Here is a 10,474-nt window from a genome sequence, read left to right as displayed (position 1 = left end):
TCCTGCAGCTACCAGCCCTTTCGGCAACAGTGCACGAAGCGCGGACTGAGGTCTCACCCGAGGTAGCAGGGGAGGGTGTTGGAACCAAGTTTCCGCCCCCTTGGGATGTCTTGATGTGGTCTAGAGGGGTCGCGAACTGTTCTGTGGCCTTGCGCCACTCTGGATAATTATCAAGCTTCCGTGAAGATCCGTGCGGGTGTACTTACTTATTAATGAAATTATCATAGATCTGAGCTTTTTATTACAGTATTTAAGCAAAAATTTAACAATAAAACTCAGTGCGCACAATCATAAAGAAAGATCTAAACTCATAGAACATATGCATAAACTAGAACACAATAGATCCGCGATACTTTAGAAACCACTTATCTTTATGAAAATCTTCTATCCATACAAATAGATCTGCCCTGTGCACTCAGTTGCAGGGTTTCGCGCACACAACTGCAGACTCTACCAGGCCTCTGTGCACACAGCTGCAGAGCCTCTATCTATCTACCAACACCCTTGACTCGGACTTAGAGATGCTCCAAGACTTCTTGCTTCACAAACCCATTACATTCCAGATCAAAAAATTCTTACTAAAAACTGACTCCTAACCATAGAGTCTTGCTCTATTTATACATTTCCATGGTCCGCGAACCATGGGCAGGCTAACTCATTTTCTATTTTCTTACATTATTTTTGGGCGGACAACCCTTTGACTTGACTCATTACACTTTGTGCTCTGTGCATCTCACGGAGTCTTTACCATACCTTTACCCAAAATTGCAGGCTTTGAGCCCCAAAACCGTTATGCGAGGCCTTCGCTACCCAATAGGCCCCCAACATAATCATAGTGACTTGTCTCGAGTCACTCAACTAGTTCAGTAATCTTCACGCAGAGGTCGGTCAGCAATTTCTGTGCATCGCTTGTACTTGTAACAAACTCGTCCGCTATCCTCTGTACCTGTTCTATGCAAGCAGCCAATGCATCAGTATCACTTGCAGTTGCCTGTCCGGGATCATATAATGCCTGCATGTGTGCTAACTTTCCCTCGATGGTTGTGGAGACTGCGAATGCTTGATCAAGCCAAGGCTGGATGCGTTCTTTAAGCACTGCCTCCTTTTGCCGAGCAGCGTCAACTTGCGCCTTGAGAGCATGCATCTCCTTCATTTTAGCCAACTGTTGCGTGATAACGACCATCTGCGCAATCCCCCGAACCGTGTCGTAAGCCTGTTGCAACTCCCGCGCTTCTCTTTCTACTTGCTGGATGGTTGGGTCTTCCTAGAGGGAGGTGGGCGTAAGGAAGGACTGATCTAACAGGCCCGAGCAATCTTGGACAGCATGCTTTATCATCTCCAGTCCTGCTTGAATTTTGCCGCAGTGTCGCTCTCGAACTTCTGGAGGTGTGGGCGGCTGTGCCTTCAGTCTTAGCTCTGCAATTTGTAAATTCAATTCCCACTCAGCCTTCGCAGCCTCTTCTTGGGCCGTACGGAATCCTTCAGCCATGTGATGAATCTTGTCAGTTGTTGGAAGTTTTGCTGGGATAGCCAGCTCCGGTACCTTACAGCAAGCTTCTATCACGGCTTGTTCTACATCCTAGTTGTGTGCGACCAAGTCATCGCGCTGGAGACTGACCTGCTCTAGATTTCCCTTGTGCTCCTTCAAGGTTTGGAGGGCGCAGCCTTCCCTGGCACGAAGCTCAGTAGTTACCCCCTCCTGTAGTTGGTATAGTGTTTCTCTAGGAAGAGCAGCCAGATTCAAACCCCAACTACGCACGTCACCTTCAACTTTTGCTAGCACAACGCCTGCTAGCAGCACTAAGGTGTTCAATGCGTGAGTGCGCACCATCTACTCGGCTGTGGCTGTTTCCTCTGCTAGATTTAGGATTACCCCACCCGAGGGTCGCACCCGTAATGCCTGCAACTGCACTCGGATCTCCTACAACACAGTTGTCTGCTCTGTGATCAGTTTCGCCAACGCACCGGTAGGGACATTGCTCGTCGGTTTGCTGTTGTCCATAAACTCTTTCTCCAAAGCTTTTGTTGATTTTAACTTTTTGCGTGTGTACGGCGATTCCTTGTTGCGCGGCCACTTGACTTGGGTCGATTCTAGAATATGGTTTGTGTGTTCCTGTGTCTCCTTTTCCCTTTGTGTGACCTGTTCCAAGGCCATTTCCTGATCTACCATGATCTCTTCGGCTATCACTTCCTTGGTTGCCTCATACTACAAAGCTACCTTTTTTCCCAGCCATGTCTTTTCTACCAATTGAGTGAGTCGCTGCTGGATTTCCTTTTTTCACTGCTGTGCTGCGATTCTTTCTAGTACGGCCTTGTCTAAGGCACGCCACTCTGGAGGCCATGCTGCCAATACCTCGTAAATGGCATCGTCCGTTGCAATGAATGGGAGCGTGACCCATGCTCGCTTTGGATCCTTCCGCGCCCGGATATATAAGTTATGCATGTCCGCTTTGAACTCGGCCATGCTTTGCAAATTGTTGTATATCGTTGGAGACATCCGTGGTCTGCGAGCGATCCATGTCTGGATACTCCCCTCCATGAAGGTCCAAAAAACCTTGATTTCACAAACCCTCGCTACGTCCTTTGTAGCCCAGAGCGAAGTATACCGCACTGCTTCAGGTAGGTTGTCCTCAATGCTGGGAAACTAGCTACCCTGCGGCAGTTCTCCTGCAACCAAAAGGATTGATAGTAGCAACCATGCATAATGAAACGTCTTACCTTTGTCTTGTGCTTCTTGACAACTTGTCAAAAATTCATCGCATAAAAACTGCGCTCAGTTGGACTGAACCCCTTCTGCACACTATTCCACAAGCGCAATGACATGAGTTGGCACCTCATCTGCACGACATTTCCTCATTAGTTTACTGGCTAGTAACTGGGTGGCAATTCGCACCCCTCGATCTTTGATGCTTGCTATTACATACCCCCACTTCCACTTCTCCAACTTATATTTAGCCTTCATTGTTTTTGCGACACCCACATCGCTACTCATTCCGGCTATGTTTGTGGGGTTGTTCCCTTTGACAGGCAAGTGGGTAATCCAGTGTACTAAATCAGTTGTGATAGGAATCAGTTCCTCCAACCAGAGATACCCATCATGTACTAGACATAGTAACTGTCAGATAACAAAAATGGTGATGGCCGCACGGTGATAGTGGGGTATCCACCTTAGATTAAGTAATCCCGCCTTCTCCACACCTAGTAACCACTTCCGCAGTAGTAATTTGTCTTTGGCCAATTCAGGGAACTTGTCACTGTCTGCAAGGTCCCAATCTTCAAACTTGATGCTCGGAACTCGGCCCAGCAGTAAACCATCGAACCTTATCTCATCCGGAAGAAGCGGGGTCTGGAGCATATTCTTTGCAGCGTCCAGGTCCTTCGGTATCTTGGTCATCCCGTTCCATGGGGAGATATATGGGGGTCGTGAAGGGATTTGGAAAACATCCTCTTCGTCCTCATCTTGTGCTTCAATCTGAGCGATCAAAGCTTGCAAATCTTCATCGTCCTCCTCGAGTTCGATGGTAATTGCTTTTCCCTTTTCAAAAATTGATAACTTACTGAATCTCGGTGATACCCTGACTGGCCCCATCGTCTGCTTGTTTTTCTAAGGCCGCAGTGTGCGTGGGGATTTTGGAACTTTGGGGGCTGCAACTGCTTCATCTGGCTCCTCCTAGGTTGAGTATAGCTCTTCCGCGAACCGTGCTTGGGTTCTCGCCATGGTACTCATGGGATGCCTGGTAGCCGAGTGTTTGTTGGTCTTTACTGGTTCAAATCTTGAATAACCCAGTGTTGGCGATAGGTTTCGATAGGAACTCGTACTTTTGAATGGATCCCTTCCCTCCACTTTCAGTTCATTAATAGTGGCTAGGCTGCAGATCTTTTCGTATCTAGCTCGGAACTTCTGTCTTAATGGCCCGCCGCCTGCTCCCCCCTGTCGTAACTTGAATTTCTTGTCAGGAATAGTGGTGTTAACGGTCACCTCTCGACCTTTCCACACGGCAACGCAACCCTTGTGGTGCAGCTGCGATTTTGTAGACCGAATGACTCTGTACCGAACCTGTTTTCTATGCCGGCTTCCTGTAGACTTGTTTATAGTCCCGCGCCTTCTTTCAACTGCTTGGGGCACTAAGACTGTGCTTTCTATAGCTAGTCAGGTGGTCGCACCCCAGGTGCGATGTCTCAGCTTTCCTGCTAGCCCAGGCTGTGGGCACCTTGCGAGTGCCTTTGTAGCCGTTATCTCTTCGTGTGCTTTTGTGTGGGGTGTATCCTTCCGTAGGTGCGGGTGCAACCATGATAGCAGGGTCGCAGCTCGTTCTAGTTCTGCAGGAGACCCAACCGGGCCTGGTTCCCTTATGTGCAGACTCGCGCGGCCTACTTGTGCGTCGCCATTTTCCACCTTGCTGATTCCCTCCCCTACTAGTGCGCTTTTCTTTCTTAGCCGTGCCCATAGTTTATTGACTTCGCGAGGCCTGCTGCTACCCCGCTTATTCCAGGCTCCTTCCTGTCTTATTATTGACAATCTTACCTTCGCCTCCCTTCTGTTATAGGCCCATTGAACCCATGGTATCCACATCTTTCCAGTGGGTCGTTTTATCAGGCGGACGTTGTTCGTGCTTCCCCCTGTTCCCTCTTGACTTTGTCGCGGGCCGCTAGCAAACTGGATTGCTGTGGTGAATTCAGACTTGTGATTCTGATTTGGTTGGGTGTCTGCACAACATACACCTGCAGCCTACGCTACCAATGGATGCTTACCCCATTTTTCCCTCCAACCCGTACGCACTGTTAGAGCCTATATTTACCTCAGGCTAAAAAGGTAAGATTCTAGGTCCACATCAAACCACGCTCAGCCTCGTAGCTAGCCCTACGAGGATAGGAGAGGGCTCTCTCCGGGTCAATCTCAGCAAAAGATAATTGATGGCGCTTGATATGACTAAAATAAAAACTAATTTTAAGCTAGGTATGAAGTGTAAGGATTTGATTTGAGTTTGTGGGGGATTTTTGTTGGAAAAAAGGGAAAGGCAATTTTGGGTGTGGGGATAAGGCCTAGTTTTTGCAGAGTTCTGATTGGGGCAAGGAAGGAAATCGTTTTGATGCTTTGGATTGAATGTATGGATGGATCAGACTGGTGAGGGGATAAGGAGGGGAAAAGGGTCTCAAGAGTCCTCCTCAAACAGATGAAAACATGTAAAGTTAAACAAAATTTCAAGGCAGAGCAGAGCAGTCCAATGAATTCTACCTCAATCACTCATTTGTTGACTTTCAGAAGAAAAGAGAAGGGAAAATGATACACATAAACATCAATGAACTTAAAATTACTTGGAGAAAAACACCATCAAAACACAGAGCCACATGGATCCCAACAAGTGCTGCAAAACCCTGGTCTTTCCTTAGCCAAAAATGCAAAAATGAAATGTACAATGGAGTGCCAAGCAATCCCAAGTATCCAACCATGCTAATGATTGAAAGATCACAAGTTATAGGCAAGACTAACTCCTTCCCATGCCTCTAGGGGTATAGCTCATCATTCTAGGAGCTGTTTCAACCATATCTAAACAAGGAACTAAAAAATAGGCAATGAAACAACTTGCCTCTATATTCTAGGAAACTGATTCATTCATTTAATTTTCACCTTTTAGTGAATGAATCCTCTAGAACAAGTAAAAATGTGCCAATATTACATCATGGTTATCAAATTACATCATGAAAGGTCAAGTGTAACATCGAAAAGCAAAACTGGTCAAAACTGGGTGAATTTCTGAGTTGAGCAGTGAAAAATAGGCAAAAATCCTCTATGCACCGCACCTGATTCTCTATGCGTCGCGCCACTTTGGAGCTGAATGTGAGGCCCTTCATGGAGTCTAAATTGAGCCCAAGATAGCTTTTCAGAAAGGTATTTGCATCTACTTTCCAACACAACTGGAAATTTTCAATTTGGAGTTCATTTGCTCTATCAAAAGTCAAATCTCCCAAGACTAGTCAAAATGTGCCAAATGAGGCTGCCTCAAGGCAGAGTGCTGTTGCAGTCAATTTTTTAAGGTCTTCCTCAACTCCAAATTGAGCTCATGATAGCGCATTGGAAAGATATTTGTGTCTAGTTATCATTTTACTCATCAAGAAAGTCATTTGGCCAACCAAGCTAGGAGAAAACTTGATTTTCCCAAGGTCACTTCAAAGGTGCATCAATTCTCCCGAGGCAACTGTATTTTTGACATTTCTCTAAAACCATGACACTTGTGTAAAACGTGAAGGAGGTTTTTCTTCCTTGGCCTATTTTGGAAAAAATCTCTCTCAATTTTCCCGAATTCATCTTTTCTTTCTCAGAAACATCATTTGAGTAAAACCTACCCCGATGTGTGGAAGAGGGGATTTGTTGAAATGAAGTGAAATGAAGGGGATAGGGGGCTTCTAAATTATTGAGGAAATTTTGAGAAGTAGGGAGGGATGTTAGGACACAGGGGAAAGTGGAATTTCAAATATTGAGTGAGGAGAAGGGGTCCAAAAAGGCAAAACACAGGCCTAGCCTTGAAAATTGTCAAGTTGTAGCAAGAAACTAGGGTTTGTGCGAAAATGAGGAATTTGGGGGATCTCAGTGATGGGAAGTGTTTAATAAGGTACATTAAGGATAGGGGAAGGTGTATGAACATCAGGATACAATTTTTGCCAATGATTTGACCATTCAAGAGAAATTGCCTTCAAAACCCTAGGAGAGGGAAATGAACCTTACCTAGGCGCGACTGAAGCATGAACAAGGTGTAAAATGACCCATTAGACCCTGACATGATGATGAAAACCCTATGAATGATGGTACACTCAGTTGAATGGTAACATGGACTGACATTTGGACAACTTTGAAAGGAGTAAAAGCAAACCCTAGACCTAATACCTAGTGACCAAATTTTACTTGAAGACTCACTGAAATGACAAAATTTGACCTTGACACCTTAAAATCACTTCGTAAGAGCATGTTTGATCACTGGAGGAAGGCTACAAATACTGACACTAACATTGGCTCCAATGGGGATGGTAGCTCCTTGGAGGTGCCAAGAACGGCGGATCTTTGGGAGAGCAGACAGTGCCTTCATCCATTGGGCAATGGAGTCAAAACTCAAGCTAAAATGCATGACTGAAAACCAACACAAACTAACTTAACAACAAGACTGAAAACTGACTCACAAATGACTCATGACTGACTTAACTAAAACAAGAACTTACAAAGCTTATTGAAGGGCAGCAGTCCATCAAGATTTCAAATCATGATGACAACCACCTGCATAATAATGAAATATGTACAATCATGTGTAATGAGCTTTCCAATGTAACCAATCCAGCAGATGGCTACATAACAAATTTTTGCTCTCACTTTTCTCGAGCAGGCAGAACGATGAACCTGTAGGCAACTCACAATAACCATTGAAACCAATGCTTATGATAACGAACCAACCAACATTCATATTCTCAGGTGCTTGCAAAAGAATGCTGAAAGGATCTTGAAAATTCTGAAGCACTAGCATGTCTTGAGATCCAGCAACAAAAATACAAGTACTCCCTTCATTCTGATCTGAAAGAACCACTGGTTGTTGAGTGATAGGAAGGCACAAAGAGGTATAAGCTTCTGCCATCTGAGTGTTAGCTGTAAATTCCTTGACCATGAGAAATTCTAGCATATTGTCTCTCTCAAGCTCATATTCCTCAACTTCATGGTCTAGGTCATTCTTAAACAAAAAACAATCTTCAAGATTATCAAACATGACAGCCTTATCATCTTTGTGAAAGAAAATATTATCTGTTTGCTGATCTATAAAACTGATTACAAGACCGTCATCATTTTCAAAAGAGGAAGAAGTTTCACCAACACTTTCTTGACCATGTGTGCACTGCAAATCTGCTTTAGCTTGGGCTGTAACATGACCTTTCAAGAGTTGATCTATCTCATCTTCAGACAGGGGAGATAATACTTTCTGTTTTGTTTTGCTCAAGCGATTACTATCTTCTTGAAATAACATTTCAAAACATGACAAACCTGAATGACAGTCCTGATCTTCTGAAATTTGGAAACATTGTTGATCATCTTCATATGACATGGCAATCAAATTATCCTTTATCACTGAGTTATCGAAAGAAGATTTTTCACTTACTTGAACAAAGATCTCATCTTGTTTTTCATGAAATGGTTGGATTACCTCCTCATGAAGGCTTTGGTCAATAACTTTGACTTCTTCATTCCAGATGATCTCAACAGTAGAGCTCTCCTTCATGGGATTCAACACAAGGTAGTCTACATCATCACAATCTGAATCTAGATCCGAAATAGCTGACTTGACTTTATCACATTCTGAAATTGAAACTTGATTTCCCTGCATGTTGTCTTCTTCTATGGACAGATCTGAAATAGAACCCTCTCTTTCATCAGTTCCCATTGTGCTAAGATCTTGATCCGGCTGCAAAGTTTCCTAAGCATCTTGATGAGTATCTTCTAAGCTCTTTTTATGCTGCTGAAACGGATTTTCATACAGGGCCTCCATGATCTCATCATCCATGAAGTCATCATCTTCATAAACCTTTTCAAGATTTTCAATAAAACTATGAACATGGCTACAACAGTTCTGGACTAAATTTAATGATGGATAAAATTCTTTATACCTTTCAAAGAACATGGTATGAAAATCCTTCAAACAGTAAATACAAGCAGGTGGCAAACTTTCATACCAAGATCGGGCTTCATCTTCCATAGTGGCCATGAATATTTTCATCAAGCAATCTTCAGGAAAATCAACCTTCAACTTGCGAATATGTATGTGAAATCTAACCAGATGTAAAGCAGCATCATTCCTATTATCATCTTTAAACATAGGCAAATTCCTTTGCCAATTTACCTTTGGAATTTTATTTGGAAAACCTGGAATGTGATCTCGGCTCATGGGAGCGTATCTTCTTGCAACCCGTTCCATCTTGAAAATCTTAAAGCTACTAATTTTCCTGCAGTGGAGTCACCATGAAGCATTGATCTCTGGATTTTTCAGTGAATGAAGTTGCCAAGTGAATGATTTCAGCCTATCGAATTCTAGACTCATCACCCAAAGTCTAGAATGATCTGATGTACTGGGGGGTAATTCACAAGTCAAGTGTCATGATTACAAGCTAGACCGGAGATTGACTGAAGCAGCGTTTATCTACTTCTACTAATGCAAAGCAAAAGCGTTTCGAAGGCTACCTGGCATAACTTCAGGCTCCATCTGTAGCTTATAAAACAAATGACATCAACAAGCAAACTATTTTCCTCCCCAGTATGGTCGCCACTATGTTAGAGCCTAGATTTACCTCAGGCTGAAAAGGTAATATTCTAGGTCCACATCAGACCACGCTCAGCCTCGTAGCTAGCCCTACGAGGACAGGAGAGGGCTCTCTCCGGGTCAATCTCAGCAAAAGATAATCGATGGGGCTTGAGATGACTGAAATACAAACTAATTTTAGGCTAGGTATGAAGTGCAAGGATTTGATTTGAGTTTGTGGGGGATTTTTGTTGGAAAAAAGGGAAAGGAAATTTTGGGTGCGGGGATAAGGCCTAGTTTTTGCAGAGTTTTGATTGGGGCAAGGAAGGCAATCGTTTTGATGTTTTGGATTGAATGAATGGATGGATCAGACTGGTGAGGGGCTAAGAAGGGCAAGAGGGTCTCAAGAGTCCTCCTCAAACAAATGAAAACATGTAAAGTTAAACAAAAGTTCAAGGCAGAGCAGAGCAGTCCAATGAATTCTACCTCAATCACTCATTTGTTGAATTTCAGAAGAAAAGAGAAGGGAAAATGATACACATAAACATCAATGAACTTACAATTACTTAGAGAAAAACACCATCAAAACATAGAGCAACATGGATCCCAACAAGTGCTGCAAAACCTTGGTCCTTCGTTAGCAAAAAATGCAGAAATGAAATGTACAATGGAGTGCCAAGCAATCCCAAGTATCCAACCATGCTAATGATTGAAAGATCACAAGATATAGGCAAGCCTAACTCCTTCCCATGCCTCTAGGGGTTGAGCTCATCATTCTAGGAGCTGTTTCAACCATATCTAAAAAAGGAACTAAAAAATAGGCAATGAAACAACTTGCCTCTATATGCGAGGAAACTGATTCATTCATTTAATTTTCACTTTTTAGTGAATGAATCCTCTAGAACAAGTAAAAATGTGCCAATATTACATCACGGTTATCAAATTACATCATGAAAGGTCAAGTATAACATCAAAAAGCAAAACTGGGTGAATATCTGAGCTGAGCAGTGAAAAATAGGCAAAAATCCTCTATGCGCCACACCTGATTCTCTATGCGTCGCACCAGTGTAAATTTTCACTGCAAATTGCTGCCCAATGCGTCGCGCCTTCCCTATGCGCCGCGCTAGTTGCCCAATGCGCCGCGCCACCACCGAGTGCATAGCGCTTTTTGCAGGAGACTTTTTGAGGCCTTCGTGGTGTCCAAA

The sequence above is a fragment of the Pinus tabuliformis genome, chromosome 4_1, assembly GCF_031772625.1.
Source record: "Pinus tabuliformis cultivar Carrire ecotype Pingquan chromosome 4_1, CPIR1, whole genome shotgun sequence".
NCBI lineage: Eukaryota > Viridiplantae > Streptophyta > Pinopsida > Pinales > Pinaceae > Pinus > Pinus tabuliformis.
Note: the sequence above shows the minus strand (reverse complement) of the source record.